At 44.1% G+C, this 18983-nt stretch overlaps 1 protein-coding gene across 1 annotated transcript in view; it reads left to right on the top strand.

Annotated features, from left to right (window-relative positions):
* SPATA16 (spermatogenesis associated 16) overlaps window positions 1-18983 on the top strand; it is a 156125-nt gene that overhangs the window by 43962 nt on the left and 93180 nt on the right. The gene's annotated exons all lie outside the window — the stretch shown is intronic.

The raw sequence follows: 18983 nt of genomic DNA, 5'->3' as shown, positions 1-18983 counted from the left end.
AATCTGTGCTGAAAGGGCACAGATTTTCCAACATTTCACACATCCAAGCTGCTCTGACGAGGGAACTGAAAGCAGTACAAAAAGAGGACTTCTCCAGAAGTTTCCAACAGTTCTACAAACGTTGTCAATGGTGCATTGTATCAGAGGGTGCCTACTTTGAAGGCCTGTAAGGTATGTATGTTTGAATATTTCTCACTGTCCGATTTCTGTGACCATTCACCAAACATTCCAGTCACACCTTATACAGTCATACCTCGGGTTACAGACGCTTCAGGTTGCGTTTTTTCGGGTTACGCACCGCTGAAACCTGGAAGTACCGGAATGGGTTACTTCCAGGTTTCAGCAGTCGCGCATGCACAGAAGCACTAAATCGCACTTTGCGCATGCGCAGACGCGCCAAATCACAACCTGCACTTGTGCAGACGCGCCGCTGCAGTTTGCGAATGTGCATCCCCCACGGATCATGTTCGCAACCCGAGCATCCACTGTATATTCAAAAATCTGAAAAATGTACTGTATTTTTCGCCCTATAGGACGCACTTTTTCCCCTCCAAAAATGAAGGGGAAATGTGTGTGTGTCCTATGGGACGAATGCAAGCTTTCGCTGAAGCCTGGAGAGCGAGAGGGGTCGGTGCGCACCGACCCCTCTCGCTCTCCAGGCTTCGCGGACCTCTCCTCAAGCAGCAGGAGCGCTCCCGCTGCTTGCGGAGAGTTGCCTGCATGCCGAAGCCTGCGCGCGCTGAGCTCAGCGCGTCCAGGCTTCGCGGACCTCTCTGCAAGCAGCGGGAGCCAGCGCTGGGCTCCCACGGCTTGCAGAGAGCTGCCTGTTTGGAGACTGGGGTCGGGGGAAGCTTGGGCTTCCCCCACACCTGGGGGAAAATAATTTTTTTTCCCTTTATTTCCCCCCCAAAAAACTAGGTGCGCCTTATGGGACGGTGCGTCCTATAGGGCGAAAAATACGGTATTTTTAAAGAAAGAAATAGACCCCTCTTCCCTTCACAGAGCTACACTTCCCAGAGCAGTTTAACGATCAGTTCTTCTTCCCAAGGAACTCTGGGAATTGTAGCTCTGTGAGGGGGTCTCCTAACAGCTCTCCGTACTCTTAACAAGCTAAAGTTCCAGCTGCTCGTGCAAGAGACCAGGGGCAGGTCAAGAAAGCAATTACACGAGGCTCAGGGTAGGGGTTAAAACTTTCTTCATTCTCTTAGGCAAAGGACCTTCTGAAAGACGAATGGCCGCCTTAAGTTGGTCATTGTTTCTTAATTACTGGGACAGGAAATATTGCACAAATTACTCAAGCAACCCTTTTATTAACTTATCTGTAGTTGGGTGACCAACTTTCCAGATGATAATGTTTGCATAATGAACGTAATGCATAACAATTATGTAGATATTTGTGGCAGCTTTTGTACAAGGCAAGAATAATAGCCCGTTGCATGCATTAATACAGTTTTTAACGTGATAAAATCCAGCATTAAAAACCTACTGTTAGCATGGGGAGGTGCCCTTTCAGCAGAGATCAGGAACCTAATGTCTGGGGACCAAATGTGGCATGCCAGGCCTCTCTACTTGGCTCTTAGTACTCATTCCAGGTCACACCTCCTAGGGTATTTATGGCTGGCTGGGATGTACCCTTAAAGTAGGATGATGTCTGACTGAATGGAGGGTGGAGAGAGGTGTGAAAATGTATTCCTATTGTAGGAACTACAGTACAAAGGTAAAATTTACATCCATTCCCCCACCCATTTCTTCCTCTGGCTCCGCCCATCAGTGTCATGTGGTCCATGGAAGGTCGTTCCCACACCTACGATACAGTCCTACCTTGAGATTTTAGCACAGTTTCTCTCTTTCTTGCCAATTATTTTTTATTGCGTTTCAAAGATTTTAAACAATTTAACACAAATCTAGAAGAATTTTTTTAAGTTCACCCTTCCTCCCTGGCGTTTCCAGTTCCGCTCTTTCCTGCTGCATTATATAACACACTTTTATCTGTTACATTTTCCATTCATTACAATTAATCGTTCACTCATTTTCCCCTCCTTTCAATTCATTATCCATTTCCCATCCACTACAGATAGTGCAGTATTTATCAAAGCTATGTTGTTTTTCCAAAGCAAACTGAGAGGAACAGTTCACTCTTGCTCCCAAAAATGTTCACTTTTAGAGACAAACTAGACATTAGCTTGTATGTTGTGGATATAGATAGTGAGAATGATATACGTTTGGAACTTCCTTAATAATAGCTCAAAAACTTTCAAAAGCTCAACCAATTTGGCCAAAAACTTTTGTGTCCAGATTTTCACTTTTGAAAATATGGCAACTTTAACAGATAGTGATATAGAGATATATCTGCTGCATGAGGGTCCAAGCAGAATCTCTGGAGATGGGGTAAAAGGTAAAGAGACCCCTGACCATTAGGACCAGTCATGACCGACTCTGGGGTTGCGGCGCTCATCTTGCTTTATTTGCTGAGGGAGCCGGCGTTCAGCTTCCAGGTCATGTGGCCAGCATGACTAAGCCGCTTCTGGCAAACCAGAGCAGCCCACAGAAACGCCGTTTACCTTCCCGCCGGAGTGGTACCTATTTATCTACTTGCACTTTGACATGCTAGGTTGGCAGGAGCAGGGACCAAGCGATGGGAACTCACCCTGTCGCGGGGATTCAAACTGCTGACCTTCTGATTGGCAAGTCCTAGGCTCTGTGGTTTAACCCACAGCGCCACCCACGTCCCTATCTGGAGGTGGGTGGGAAACCAGGCAGCTGAACGGGACAAAGAGGGAAATCCCAGGGCTGCGCCTGCCTTAAATGGGGCAAGCCACACCCCCTCAGGAGATGACACGGTGCGAGGGTTCCCCAGATCGCGCGGGGCCTGCAAGCCAGCGTCCGTACGTGTGTTGGGGGCATGAAGCCCACAACACCACCTCCTCCCGAGGTCGGAAGTGGCTTAAGTAAACAGTGCTCAAGTTTGCATGTACATGGGCCATCCAGTGACAATGGATGGGAGAACTGCTTTGGCAGCTGCTCTGCTCTGCATCCAGGTGTGCTCACATTCTATAATGGAGCTGACAATCACGTATTTATATATAGACGAGCCTCTGTAACACCGCCAAAGAGATAAGCATGGACCAGTTGCAAACCGCTTGCCCATTTTGAGGGCATAAGAGGAAAGGGGGGTAATGCCAGGGGACGATAGCCAAACTCACAATAATTAAAGCCAGTTTACAAAGCAGAGTAAATCTGCCGTCCGTACGCCTGCCACATTACTCAAAGCGGGTCACTAGGAGCAGATATATGCAGCGCTTCAATATGAAAATATTCTGGGATACAATTAGCACAGGCAGAAGCTGAAGCATAATCAATAGCTGTATTTTTTCCCTAAAGAAAAGAGAAAGGATAAATAAATTATACTGAGAATTCAAACTATAAATAGCCCTTGAACCATCCATTATGTAAAAAAAAATTTAAAAAGTCATTTCTGTTGAGTCTTAACTCTCATTACAGCTTTAGAGAGGTTAGGTAGCAATGGTGGCACAAGGCTGATTCAAATCTTCATTTTCTGTTCATGATTAGCTGGGTGATTCCTTATTTCTCCTGTGTATCTTGCAACTCCTGCACACATTTGGAAGCTCTTAATCAAGAGCAAACTGGATTCATTCTTCGAAGGCAGTTCAGAAACACTATTATTCATTATTTGTTTAGAGTATTTCTACCCCAGAGTGGCTTACATACAAACAGTTCAAGCCAAGATACTCCTTGCTGGCAGGCTTAAAATATTAAAAAAGAAACACACACAAGGGGAAAGGTGTCATGGGGTGGGATTAAACGCAGGCACCAATTGTTAAACAATAATGTAGCTAATTAGTATTTTCTTAATAAAAAAATGTGCAAAGTTATTTTTGTTCGGTTTTATTTCAACAGAAGAAATTGTAAACAGATTGGTTTGGTTTAGCTTTTGGGGGAGGGTGAATTCCATGAGCATTGGTGAAAGCTGGTGTTAAAGGGTTTTCCTTTCAAACACACAGCTCTTAAAGTCATAACAGTGACTTCTTTACCAGGAGTCCAGTTCTTTTGGCTCAGGCCAGAGGCGCCAACCTGTGCCAAAAAATGAGGGGTCCCCGCATCACCCTGCACAACGTGCGCATGTGATGTCACAAACAACATGTTGCATCTTTGGGAGGAGGCCAAGCGCTGAACCAAGCACAGTGTGGCTTCAATGGTGGGCGGTTCCTCCTCTCTTGCGCTTGGCCTCCTTTCACAGTAGGAGGAGGAGCCAGCCAGCTGCTGAAACCACACTTAGCTCCTCACTCGGCCCCCTCCGTCCCCTCAAAATTGGGGGGCCCCAACCCTCTACCAAAGGATATTGGAGGAACCCAAAACAGCTCATCCTCCATGAGCTGACACCCCATGCATTAGGGCATGGAGAGAGAGGGCATGTATAATAATAATAATAATAATAATAATAATAATAATAACAACAACAACAACAACAACAACAATTTAAGCCTCGAGAGAGATACAATGCAACTTCTGGCACATAGGAAAGCAATGAGGCTGGTTCTGAGCATCATATGAATGTTGCTCTACAACTTTGATTCAGTTTTGTTATTGTTTTGGGTGGCTTGTCAGAGGCAACCTACACATCACGCAGGAGATCCCCTTGGCGTCTTTTTTGTGTGTTTTTTAATGCAACTGCAGGAAGATCTGGCTTGAGGCATAAGAGCCAACTTCTAGGGGCCGTGGGAGCTTCGACTCCCACAAAAAAAATATTTGAGGGAGCTGGGCCCCCGCAAAGTTGGTGGACGTTGCCATTCAAATGGTGTGCGTGCACCATGTCAAGTGATCGATTATGCGGGGCAGGGCGATATTTCATTCAAGTTGGCACTCCTGGTTGAGGAGGGTTAACTCTTTCTCCCTTGACAAGTCCATGATTAAAATGGCCCTCAGAAGCTCATTGTATGTAGAAGTAGATATTGGAGACAAGAAAACAGTACTCCCTCTGGAGTCCACTGGTTGAAGCAACTGCTTCATATTGCTTCATGGTATGGTCAGCCCTACAGATAAAGGTAAAAGGTAAAGGGACCCCTGACCATTAGGTCCAGTCATGGCCGACTCTGGGGTTGCGGTGCTCATCTCGCTCTATAGGCCGAGGAGCCGGCATACAGCTTCCAGGTCATGTGGCCAGCATGACTAAGCCACTTCTGGCAAACCAGAACAGCGCATGGAAATGTCGTTTACCTTCCCGCCGGAGTGGTACCTATTTATCTACTTGCACTTTGATGTGCTTTCGAACTGCTAGGTTGGCAGGAGCAGGGACTGAGCAACGGGAGCTCACCCCATTGTGGGCATTCGAACCGCCGACCTTCTAATCAGCAAGCCCTAGGCTCTGTGGTTTAACCCACAGCGCCACCCACGTCCCTTCAGCCCTACAGATAGCCCCCCTTCGAATGTGAAAGTGAGTGTCCCTGTGTAAAGGGGCTCTTTGGATCATGGTGAACAGCAGCCTGCAAGTCTGTTTTAAAACAGGCTGTGGTATCAGGTATCTAAGTTAGCAAATATCTATATTTAGTATATGATGAAACCATGAACCAGAATTACCCCAGTCGAGTGGAAACACTTCACAATATATGCATCACCTGCCAGATCAGGTATCACAGGTGCAAATCGGATCTGCACTGAAGCACCTATAGGACTTTATCCCAGGTCAGATTATATGGTCCATCTACCTCGTGGGTAGGCAAACTAAGGCCCAGGGACCGGATCCAGCCCAATCACCTTCTAAATCCGGCCCGTGGACGGTCTGGGAATCATAAGGTTTCACATGAGTAAAATGGGTTATTTTATCTAAAATGCATCTCTGGGTTATTTGTGGGGCATAAGAATTCATTATTTTTTTCAACATATAGTCCAGCCCCCCACAAGGTCTGGGGGACGGTGGACTGGCCCCCTGCTGAAAAAGTTTGCTGACCGCTGACCTACCTCAATACAGTCTGCATGAACAAGGAATGGCTCTCCAGGGACCAAACCTGAGAACTTCTGCATAAAAATAGAGATGCGGGTGGCACTGTGGGTTAAACCATAGAGCCCAGGACTTGCCAATCAGGTCGGCGGTTCAAATCCCCGTGACGGGGTGAGCTCCCATCGCTCGGTCCCAGCTCCTGCCAACCTAGCAGTTCGAAAGCACATCAAAGTGCAAGTAGATAAATAGGTACCGCTCTGGCGGGAAGGTAAACAGCGTTTCCGTGTGCTGCTCTGGTTCGCCAGAAGCGGCTTAGTCATGCTGGCCACATGACCCGGAATCTGTACGCCGGCTCCCTCGGCCAATAAAGCGAGATGAGCGCCGCAACCCCAGAGTCGGCCACGACTGGACCTAATGGTCAGGGGTCCCTTTGCCTTTACTTACATGCTCTATCACTGAGTTATGGCACTTCCAAGTTGAGGGTTAATCTATCTGTGCTTCATTGCTTTCAGTGGGGTGCTCACTGGAAATAATAATAATAATAATAATAATAATAATAATAATAATAGGTGGCAATCATATATGTGATAAAATAATAGAATAAAACTAAATATATTATAAAACTAAAAACATTTTATAACAATCTAAAAATATGCAAATGTGTACCCCCTCCCAATCAATAATTTGGTGCAGTCCCTTTTACAATCCTGTCTAGAGACAGAACTGGGCAAATGTTTCACATCTGCTCCTACTTTGACATTTATTTCCTACCTTTAACATGGTGCCTACCCCTGCAATCTCTGCGTAGTGCAGGATCCATATTTAATCCAACAAATAGATAACACATATCAATGTTTGTCACTTAAATCTTCCAAGAAAAAGGACAGGAGTCATAAATCAAGGAAAGAAATAGCAGAAAAAGAAAACCCAGAAATTGTATCTTCTGTAAACCAATTATAACTAGCATCCAAGAATGTAAATCAGCATGAAATAAATTCCATAAAGGATATTACTCTTCACATAGATTTTTTTTTTCATAAAAGGGAGGAAGAGTGGTAGTTTTCATAAACAAAAGTGTGCTTTATACAAAGAGCTGTTATAAGATTTATACTGATCAAGGTCACGATCTACAGGGAAGAGCGTATATCCAGATCAGTCTGTTCCCATGGTTTGGGGTGGTTTGCTGATCAATTTTGCATTAAAAATTGCAGCGCTTGTAGACAGAGAAATTATGATCAGGGAGGACTGTTCTGCTGTCTCTGTTAATGGATAGATCCTTCTCTGGAAACAGAGGGGAAACATCAGGTCGGGTACAAAACAATGAGTCAGCACACCGCCATTGCATCTGCAGCAGGACTGATTGCATCCTGAATTCAGTGCTCCCAGAGGTAATAAGATCCACATGTGGAGTCTAAACCCAAACAGCAGCTTCCTTAAGCTTCCAAGTTAAAACAAACTGGTCCCAATCCAGCTGGGGTTAAGTACATGCATCCCGCTGACTTCATGGGAGAGATCCGCAGGTGCCTACCTTTCTCCCACTGACATTAATGCAAGTAGGGAGCTATACTGTGCAACCGAAGCTAATACATGTTTGATTAGAAGTTGAGTTGCATTGAGTTTAGCACATAAGTGCTACAGGATTAAAACCTAATTTTGGCCCCTTATTTTATATTATTTGTGAGGCTGAAATAGCCTTTGACAAAGTAGAGTTTCCACACAGTGCTAAAGTAATGCGCCTAAGGACATTGTCAAAATTTATTAGGTGCATTCCTAATACTTTTTTTATGCAAGTTATTTTCTACATCACAGAGTCTGCGTCTCTCTCACTGTCTCTTACCACTGCTTGTTCCATGTAACATTACTATGCATTAACAATAATGAGTGCAAATTAATGAGAGTGTAAGGGATTATTAGGGAAGCGAGTGGCGCTGTGGGTTAAACCACAGAGCCTAGGACTTGCCGATCAGAAGGTCAGCAGTTCAAATCCCTGCGACGGGATGAGTTCCTTTTGCTCGGTCCCAGCTCCTGCCCACCTAGCAGTTCGAAAGCACGTCAAAGTACAAGTAGATAAATAGGTACCACTCTGGCGGGAAGGTAAATGGCGTTTCCGTGCGCTGCTCTGGTTTGCCAGAAGCGGCTTAGTCATGCTGGCCACATGACCTGGAAGCTGTACACCGGCTCCTCAGCCAATAAAGCGAGATAAGCGCCGCAACCCCAGAGTCAGCCATGACTGGACCTAATGGTCAGGGGTCCCTTTACCTTTTAAGGAATTATTGGGAAACAGTAGGGTTTGTGTGTATGTTGTTTTTGTTGTTGTTTGTTGTTTTTACCTAAATGCAAAATAAGTCTACAATTACTGAGTGGTTTAGACTCAGCTACAGTGGCTTCTTCTTCTTCTTCTTTGGTGATCGCTCGTAGCCGAGTAAGATTGTCTTCCATAAACACGGTTTTAACGGCAACCACATTCTCAACCTACAGTGTACTTCGTCTTATAGAATCTGGGGCATGAAGGAGTTGTCATTTTCTAGGGTGGGGACGACCCACAATCAAGATTAGGACAGTACTTTTATTGGACCAACCAAAATATCACAAAATAGCATTGAGACTTCCAGATTTTCCCAAACTCTTCATCTGTCTAGATGGAAAACATGGGGATGGGAGAGAGAGAGAGAAAGGTCGGCTGTTGATAAAGTCACCGAGTTTGATAAAAAAAGCCTAAGGCAGAATGTAGGAGAACGTAAGAGACATTCAGAGGAAGATCTTTGAGGTACCTGTTGAGAAAGTGAAACACAGCAATGTCCGATTCCCTGCTTTGGGGTTACAAAAACCAGCTGTTACTCAGGTCCATCTCCATCCTTAGGTAGGAGGAAAGCGGAAATAAAAATGGTCAGGATTAGAGTCCTGGCGCGCCCGTGCCCCCGACTTTCCTGGTATGCATGCCTGGTCTCTCAGGCCCCAGGGCATGTAAAGAGCTGGCAGCAAATGAACCACACGCTCACTCCATCAGCAAATGTGCTTTACTGAAGTATTTGAATAAGCATAGAGGTTGCAAGTCCACAGCCATATCCCTGGCTGGGTGCATAGTTCAAAAAGCAGTTACAGAGAGACACAAGTGAACTGCATCGCTTGAAAACAAAAGACTGACTGACTGACTGACTGACTGACTGACTGACTCTCACACCTGGATACAGCTATGTATGGAGGCCTCAGGCACCTGGAACCTTCTTGTAAACAAAGAATTACCATAGTTTGAGAAAGGACTGCTGAGTCACTACAGTCCATTTTGCATCTAGGAAACACTCTGGGCCATTTTTAGGCCCTGACAAAAAAATATGCTTGGCAATCTTTATACCAACAGAGGTGAGAACTAGTTTCAGGTGCTATGTCAGGTAAAAGCGTTGATATGAGCAAAACTGGGTAGCTTTACCTAACAGGTGGAGGAAACATCCCATCAGACAATGAAGTCCCTTTTTCAAGTAGTTTAAAGCCTTGTTCCACTGTGAAATGGCTAAATTTAGCACTTTCCAAGTCACACAAAATATTATAGAGCAGGGCTAGCCAACGTGGTGCTCTCCTGATGTTGTGGACTACAACTCCCATCATTCTTGACCAGTGCTGACTGAGGCTGATAGGAATTGTAGTCCAAAACATCTAGAGGGTACCTGATTGCCCACCACTGATCTAGAGATGTTTGCCTGGATGTTCCACCACCAACATTTCCCCACAGGTAATAATAATAATAATTTTATTATTTATACCCCGCCCAGCTGGCTGGGTTTCCCCAGCCACTCTGGGCGGCTCCCAATGGAATATTAAAAACACAATGAAACATCAAACATTAAAAACTTCCCTAAACAAGGGCTTTCCTTTCTATTCTCCATTTTTTTAAAAACCTGTTTATGCTCGTAGACTAATGCCTCTCCCTAGGAAAAATTACCAAAGCTTCCTTGGTGGCTCTGTGTATCTATCCCCTGCTATTTATCACAAGAGATGCAACAGTTTACTATAAAAACCTACAATAAAACAGTAAAATAAGATATGCAATAAACCATTTGCACCAACGGAGGCTTCCTTCCCAGCACAAATGGCAGTTTGTTGATGGGCACAGGAGCGGTAATTTTCATTGGGATTCATCCTCCCCCTTTGATCGCACAAGCACACAAACACGTGTCTCCTTTTTAAATTTTGTAAAAATAGAATGTGCTAATTACAATCACACACAAATTCAAACATGCAGCCAGGAAGAATGTTTACCTGGCATGGAAAGTAAACTGGAAAGGATTGGATTGGATATGAAGGGGATTTGAGATAATTGTGTGCGGCAGAGGGACCATAATATCTGGGTCACAGATCAAACCTATTGCATTATATCGGCATCCATAGATTCGATGTTGTCCCTGCTGAATTAAGAAGAGCAATACACACACCCATCGGTGCTGATCTCTCTGTGAAAGAGTGGTCTGGCTTACTATGTTTGGAGGCGGGTACTTTACTTTCTCATTTTTGCCCCGAAGGAGTAGAAATTATAGCTACAGCGGAAAGATTAAAGCAAAAGCAAACAGGTTTCACAAAAAGCAATGATACGTCTCCTCTCCGAAATGACAACAGCTATAAAGACATTAGCAAGATTTGGCTAGTCAAGAAATTAGTCCTTATTCTGTTGGGAAATCAGACAGCTATGTACTATGTGAACAAGACAGGGGAAAGCAAAACCTGTCCGTCTGTATTGGGAGCAATTTCAGGCTCAAAAACAAGCTCCTTATTTTATTTTGCGAACAGGGCAGGGGAAGGAAAGCACCAGAGGAAACAATCTCCCTGTTCTCTTCCATAGTTAATGAATCCAGAGATGGAGGACAGATTAATCTGTTTGCAATTACGAACAGATTTCTTCCCCGCATCCCACCAATGGTGTTGCAAATATTGTGAGCATGCAAAATAAATTCTCCATCCAAGTGGCCAAAAAATATTGGTGACAATTCAACTGGGTTTCTACTGAGGTTAAATAACCCATTCCAGCATGAGCAGCTTAGCCAACACACAGACCCATTTGCCCAAACAAAACCCTCTTCCTTCTGCCCCCTTAGTATGTGGTGTCCATGTACATTTTGTGAGTCTTTACACTTGGTGTTGTCAGGGTAGAATCCAACATAACACTATGGCAATCATTCCGTCAGTGCAGCTGTTTCTGTTTGCACAACAAAATGTTCCCCTTCTTCTCCTCTTGTCATAAAAAGGTAAAGGTAAAGGACCCCTGACAGTTAAGTCCAGTCACGAACGAATCTGGGGTTGCGGTGCTCATCTCGCTTTACTGGCTGAGGGAGCCAACATTTGTTCGACATTTGTTCATTTGTTAGTCATGGCCGGCATGACTAAGCCGCTTCTGACGGAAATGCCGTTTACCTTCCGGCCAGAGTGGTACCTATTTAGCTACTTGCACTCTGACGTGCTGCTAGGTTGGCAGGAGCAGGGACCAAGCAACGGGAGCTCACCCTGTTGCGGGGATTCGAACCGCCGACCTTCCGATTGGCAAGCCCTGGGCTCTAAAAAGTGTAGTTTCTTGAGGTGGTACAATGAATGGATTGTACCACTTCAGGATGCAGATGGAAGATGCCCCATTTTCCATCCTTCTTTTTGTGGGTGGAAGTAGAAAGCTAGATCAGGAGGGAGAAGACTAAGGTAAGATTACCAGATTTTTTCCAATGAATCTGGGCACATTTTAAATACATACATACATACATACATACATACATTCTACATGTTCAGGGCATTGATGCTGCAGCAATGGCAGTGGCAGAGGGAAGGAATGTTTCACACTGCCTTTCAGAGCAGCACCATCCCAACTCCTACTTGCGTGTAATCAGGAGGGGGGATCCCTCAGCTGGGAAGGGAGGCTTCCCATTGCCTGTATGAGAGATCCCTGCCCCCTCCTGCTTGCACACAAGCTCTGATACAGCGTGAAGTCTCCCTTCACAGCTGAGAGATCCCCGCACCGCTCCTGCTTGCACGCAAGTAAGAGTTAGGAGGCTGCTCTGACAGGCAGCATGAAGTCTCCCTTCACAGCTTAGTTGCTGGGGTCAGGGAAGGTGGAGGCAGCCTGGAAGCTGCATCTTTGAGCCCCTGCACCAACATCTTATAGGGACTTCTGAGCAGCTTCTGAAGCCAGCCAGAGCCAACTGCTCCGGGCTGCTGAGACTGCCGCCGCTGCGTTTCCTGGGGACATTAGATGAAATCCAGGGACATTCTGGCAATGGACTTAGTCACAAATCTGGGCACTGTCCCCGGGAAACGGGGGCGTCTGGTAACCCTAGACTAAGGACCTCCTGATGTGCTTAGTTGTTGGGTTCCCAACTGTAGTCAGAAGTGGCACAGTCGACGCTGCCATTTCAGGACTCTACCACCTCATTCGGCTGCATATATGGATCAACTTCAAAGCCTGCCATTCCATTAGGTTGAGTGAGGCAGCTGCCTGAGACAGCAGGCTTAGGATCTCATGAAAGAGTAGGAAATTGCTGGCTATTTAACGGTTGCTTTTGTGCATAGCTATTGTCAGCTATGAAAGAGCAGCAAATCGTTATATATATATTTAGCTTTTGTATTGTTGTACTTTTACTGCTGGGGAGGGGGAAGATGCACTTGTGTGATTCTCTGCCTCAGGTGCCAAAATAACTTGATTGGCCCTGAATAGTATGCACCTTGAAGTGGGGGCACACACATCGTTTGATGCTTTTGTCTTGGACCAACCCTCTAGATCTGGTCTAAGAGTTCACTGCGTTAAAACATATATATGATTTTTTAAAAGTCCAGGCTTTGCAAGTAGGATTCTACTGACACAAATGGGGTTGGTCAGAGATAACTGTCTTTTGGCCCAGGCCCAATTGCAGGGGGAAAGGGGGCAAGAATGGGATTGTTACTGAGGCGTAAAAGACCACTGACTTTTAAGAATCAATTTTTCATATAGCACCTTGATTTTCTCAGTGTATCTGTTTCTTGGGAGCTGGACAGTAAATGTGAACAACCAACTATAGACAGAGGATGATGGTTTAATACGGACATTCCTTATTCATATGCACTGATAGCTTTTTTTTCTGTGGAGAGATGATGCCTAGTCCACTTCCTTTTTTCTCTTTTTTTAAAAAAAAAGGAAGGACAGATAATAGGGACAACAGCATACTATTTTGAAGGGGGGTTTTTTTGAGAAGATGTCAAGATGAAAAAATGAAAATGTCAAAAAATGGGTTGATATACTATATTACTTACAGGCTGCTTGGTTGAGGGAAAACTGACCAAGTGATTTACTGAAGGCATTTACAGGACAGTCTTTAGATTACAGGGAAGATGAAAAATAAATGAAAATCTATTTCATGTTTACTTTAGTGCAGCCATTTAGTGGCAGGAGGGACGCATCACAAGATGACAGGTCTGATATCCATATACAGTGGTTTACTTTCATATTTCTCTTAATTCAAACATGTGTATGTGCACGCTCAAAAACTGACACATAGAGAAAGAAAGAATGAATGATGGCTGACAACCAACAATACATTTGCCAGAAGCCTCCATTGTTATTCTTTTTGATCTTCTGCCCATTAACAGCTCACTGTGCAAGGAGAATTTGAGGTAATGGAAATGTTTTCCTTTGTTCATAGAATTATCAGATCTTAGCATTGGAAGGGACCCAAAGGTCATCTAATCCAACCCCCTACAATGCAGGAATAATTAGTTAATTAATTTGCATTGTTTGTACTTTTAGTGTGGCGGGTTGAATTTCAACCCCCCCCCCCCACACACACACACATACAGACACAAAACTCAACAAAATATCTCTATATGTTATTAGCAATTCTAACTCCACTTACCTGGAATTAAGCCCCACAGAATTTACTATAGCTTACTTCTGTGCAGAAACATAGACAATTTGCACTGTTGGGCAGTAAAACTGGGCAACTACAAAAAAAAAAACACAAGCTAACCCTAACGTTTTCATTACAGTTCTTTTCTGCTCTCTTCTGGGGTTTTACTCCACTTTTCAGCCCAAGAAAAAGGGAAATAAAAAGTTCCCGAAGCAGCTTACAAAGATCCGTAATAAAACAGTCCCTGATCTAGGACTTCCAATCCGAAAGGAGAAAGAATCAAGAGGGAGGAGGGAGGGGGAAAGCTGTTATAGCATCATGGGATGGCTGCTGCTAGATGGCAGTCAAAAGAGTTTATATTAGTATGTTACATTATGGTGGGTTTTTAAAGCACTTCAGGTAGAAATCTGCTGTTGGTGTAAATGAAAGAGACAGGGAGAAACTTGCTATGGAAAAGTCAGGACCTGGGACAGCTCCCAGAAGCTAAGGAGAAGATGCTGAAATGAAGGTCCATTAAGTGCATAACAGGGCAGCCCTGTGTCTTGGTTCTTGACAGCCTAGCATCCCTTGGTGACCAATGAACATCCCTGATGGGAGTTGTAGTCCAGAAACACCTGGAGGACACCACACTAACTACCCTTGAGTTACACCTTCTTCCTTGTCTGCCAGAAGCTTATTGGGAGTGAGTGGCCCTGGGCTATGCAAGTAAGGCAACACTATGGATTCTTCATCATTGCCTGAGGAATAATAATTATAATAATACCCACCCATTTTAGCGGGTTACAGCTTATCTAAAAACATAACAGAAACATCAAGCATTAAAAACCTCCCCAAGCAGGGTTGCCTTCAGATGTCTTCTAAAAATTGTGTACAGTGGTACCTTGGGTTAAGTACTTAATTCGTTCCAGAGGTCCATTCTTAACCTGAAACTGTTCTTAACCTGAAGCACCACTTTGGCTAATGGGGCCTCTCGCTGCTGCCGCACCGCCGACGCGTGATTTCTGTTCTCATCCTGAAGCAAAGTTCTTGGTTAGCGGAGTCTGTAACCTGAAGCGTATGTAACCTGAAGCGTATGTAACCGAAGGTACCACTGTAGTTCTTTGTCTCCTTGACATCTGAAGGGAGGGTGTTGCACAGGGAGGGCGCCACTACCGAGAAGGCCCTCTGCCTGGTTCAAATCCACAGCCGTAGGTTGACAATCCATAGCTGAATCCTTTTTCTCTGGGTATTCTGCAGAGCCTTCTTCTTCAGACTAGCTCTCTGGCCATGCTGTGGTCTGTTGAGATACTACCATCAGTTTCTTCTTGGCAACACAATTACTGCTCGAGGTTTCTGGGTTTTCTCCAAGGTGGGAAATCACAGAGGGACCATACCCACCCCGTCTAACAGTACATCTGCAGCTTGGTAAAACAGTTCAGGAGGAGAACATGAGGCAGATGAACGTGAGCATTAGCAGACACATCCATCAGTATAGAGGCAGTTATGTGAATGCTGAAAGCAACCAGCTCTGTTGTATATTAACTGATCTGAGAAAATTTTATTCAGGGGCACAAGGACATTTCTGTTGCTCTTCTCCCTTGTTCTTTTTAAAGCAAGAGACAGAGAAGTAAGACTGCCTCCTTCTCTGCCATTTTTGTGAACCTTTTGCTTTTCTTCTCCCAAATGGGTACACTTGTTGTTGTTGTTGTTTTCAGTTCAATCTTTATCAGTTTATAAACAATACATCCAATCACCTTAAGACACCAAAACACACAAGCATGACAAGCAAATCCCTACCAATACATAAAAAGGGCAATATTATTATTATTATTATTATTATTATTATTATTATTATTATTATTATTATTATTATTATTATTAAAAAGAAAAAAATGTAACTTTCTTCTCCGCCTGATGACTTCCGACCTCCTCTGCGTGGATCCTTTATTTCCTTATTAACTGCATCTGTTTTTCAGTAAACCTCACCAATTTTTAATGTTGTTTGCATTCTTTTTAACTTGTGTTATTACAAGAGTTAATCAAAGCATATTAAAGATTTGGTATGGGGACAGTGTTGTTTTAAATGTAGTCTATAGATGTCCCATTCTTTGTTAAACGTTTGGATCGACCAGTCTCTGACCTTTTCTTTCATGCTCGCTAATTTCTATATACTCAAATAATTTAACTTGCCACTCCTCTTTAGGTAAAGGGACCCCTGACCATTAGGTCCAGTCGTGACCAACTCTGGGGTTGCGGCACTCACCTCGCTTTATTGGCCGAGGGAGCTGGTGTACAGCTTCCGGGTCATGTGGCCAGCATGCCTAAGCCGCTTCTGACGAACCAGAGCAGCGCACGGAAATGCCATTTACCTTTCCGCCGGAGCGGTACCTATTTATCTACTTGCACTTTCACATGCTTCTGAACTGCTAGGTTGGCAGGAGCAGGGACCGAGCAATGGGAACTCACGCCGTCGCAGGGATTCAAACCGCTGACCTTCTGATCGGCAAGTTCTAGGCTCTGTGGTTTAACCCACAGCACCACCCGCGTCCCAGCACCACTCCTCTTTAGCAGGTGTTTAATCTCCTTTCCACCCTTTGGCTATCAGCATTCTTGCTGCAGTTGATGCATACATAAAAATCATCCTTGTTTCTTTTGGAGTGTCTGATGCCATAATACCTAGAGGAAGGCTTCAGGTTTTTTGGCAAACGTTAATTTAAACATTTTTTAAAGTTTATTATAAATAAGTTCCCTGTAGTTTTTATGTTTTTACAGTTCCACCACATGTAGTGCATTGTTCCCTCCACAACTTCAATCCTAAAAGAAGCTCAACAACTTTGGTCGGCCCTCATGGCCCTTCACTTCATCAAATCTGGCCCTCTTTGTAAAAAGTTTGGACACCACTGCTCTAGTTCTTTACACTTCCAGCACAGGTTTGAACTGGTTTTATACATTTTAGCCAGTCTGCTGGGTGTAATGTACCATCTGTGCTTGTTGTTTTTAGCGCCTCAGAGACTGTGCATCTTTTCGCTCCACTTCTCCTCTGTTTAAAGAAAATGATAAATGAACTTGATCTTTTGACATGGCAAAGTTTTCTCCCTTGCTACCTGTCTACAGTTTGGCCCCCTTTGATTACACATGGACTAGAATGGTATGCTATTGCTTTTCGCCAAGGCTCTAGGGGGCTATGCTGCCAATGTTAAAACATAGAATCATAGAATCATAGAGTTGGAAGAGACCACAAGGGCCATCGAGTCCAACCCCCTGCCAAGCAGGAAACACCATCAGAGCACTCCTGACATATGGTTGTCAAGCCTCTGCTTAAAGACCTCCAAAGAAGGAGACTCCACCACACTCCTTGGCAGCAAATTCCACTGTCAAACAGCTCTTACTGTCAGGAAGTTCTTCCTAATGTTTAGGTGGAATCTTCTTTCTTGTAGTTTGGATCCATTGCTCCGTGTCCGCTTCTCTGGAGCAGCAGAAAACAACCTTTCTCCCTCCTCTATGTGACATCCTTTTATATATTTGAACATGGCTATCATATCACCCCTTAACCTCCTCTTCTCCAGGCTAAATGGTCCAGACATGCTTTGAACAATCATCTGGATAAGCCCTGAAACTATCAGGCAAGCAAAAGTAGCTTACAGATCTCCGCATTTAGCAAGTGAGTTACAAAGGTATTAGGAAACACTATTGTACTCTTCCATAGAGCAGGGAAAGCAATAGCAGTTGAGCAGATCGTCATAAGATTAGGAGGGAAACAGTCTGAAAAGGAGGAAAACCTGAGAACCAATTTGCTGAGATTTTGCTACAACTTAGTCGCAGGCTTGTGTGTGTGTACACACCTATCAGAACACATCATACTCTAAAAGTAGAAAATGGGTGGCTAACTACCAGAAAATGATTGATTCCCTCCCCCAGTCCTATTGCTTAGCTGCGGTACAGTCAATAGCCTACGGAGGAACGATCAATATAGCTATTATCAACTGTTGACTACAGTTTGCAAAAGCAATAATCGCCTTTAAAATCTTTTTGCGGCAGTCTCAGTGATCATCAAGTTTGTTAAGGTTTTGAAGTTCTGAGTTGAGTTAGCTCATCTTTAAAATGCCAAAAAAATATATTGAGACTGTGGGACTTCTTTATCTAATTTTTGATTTAATGATGGGTCTGTCCATTGCTAGAAGTCTGCTGTGAGCTGGCACTGTGTGTTGAGGCAGAATTACCCAGGATCTGCAGAAAGAAAAATAAGAGGGACCAGTAGAATTACTTTGCCCAACTATAACTGTATTCGCTTTTAACATGCAAGGCTGATCATTATCAGGATGTGATCACTTTAGAAAGAGAGAGAGGGAACCATAGCTGTTTCCTTCCCAGCTGCAATTCCTATGGGAATCACTCCTCCGAAGCTGTTATATGCATTGAAAGTTTCCTTTGGTATCAAGGAATAGAAGCCATTTTCACTGGGCCCACAGCAGGGGAGGAAAGGGTTAAACTGCCCCTTTCTGTCTGCTGTGGTCTCAGTGATTATCCCCCCATCAGAGGCTGCTATTTGCATTTTTTTAAAAACTACACACAGCAACAACAAAGGTGCATATTAAATGCAAAAATGGATATGACATCTCATCTAGTTTGGCCTTCATTGTGGAACACTTGGATGAATTTCCCAAAATCTCTAGGAGTCACACACACAAAGTACAATTTGCAAACTACAGCCATATATACATAATAATCATGGCAAATGTTTTTTTAAATGAACTCCGTTCCATTTTCTACTCTTTTTTAAAAAAGAAGCAAGATCTGGGTCTTGAATCATTGCTGAGTCTTGCATCTCCACCACTCCAATCTAAAACGGGAACCCTGAGTGCGAAGTATTTCAAAGGAGTTTCAAACAGGTGGGGGGGGGGGTCTTGCCTATTGTGGTAAAATTGCAAGGTGCCTCAATAAAGCAAAATGAAAAGATTGTCTGCCTTCCCACTGCCATGGCTTGGTTCTAGCAGCACTTTCAGTCCCGGCATTGTGATGTTGATTTTTGCATGCATAATGTACGATTATTATCACAACCCCAAAAATGCAGATGACAGATAACAAAAGGCATTATTACAATAATGTGCAGTGTCTTGCTGATTTTTATATGCTCACTAAATGCAGCGGAACATATGCTCACGGGGGTTTTAACCGCCGCTTCCGTAATAGGCAATGCT

This window comes from Podarcis gaigeae (genome assembly GCF_964106915.1).
Source record: "Podarcis gaigeae genome assembly, chromosome: 5".
Classification (NCBI taxonomy): domain Eukaryota; kingdom Metazoa; phylum Chordata; class Lepidosauria; order Squamata; family Lacertidae; genus Podarcis; species Podarcis gaigeae.
The sequence above is the reverse complement of the archived record's forward strand: the minus strand, read 5'-3'. Positions and strand labels throughout refer to the sequence as shown.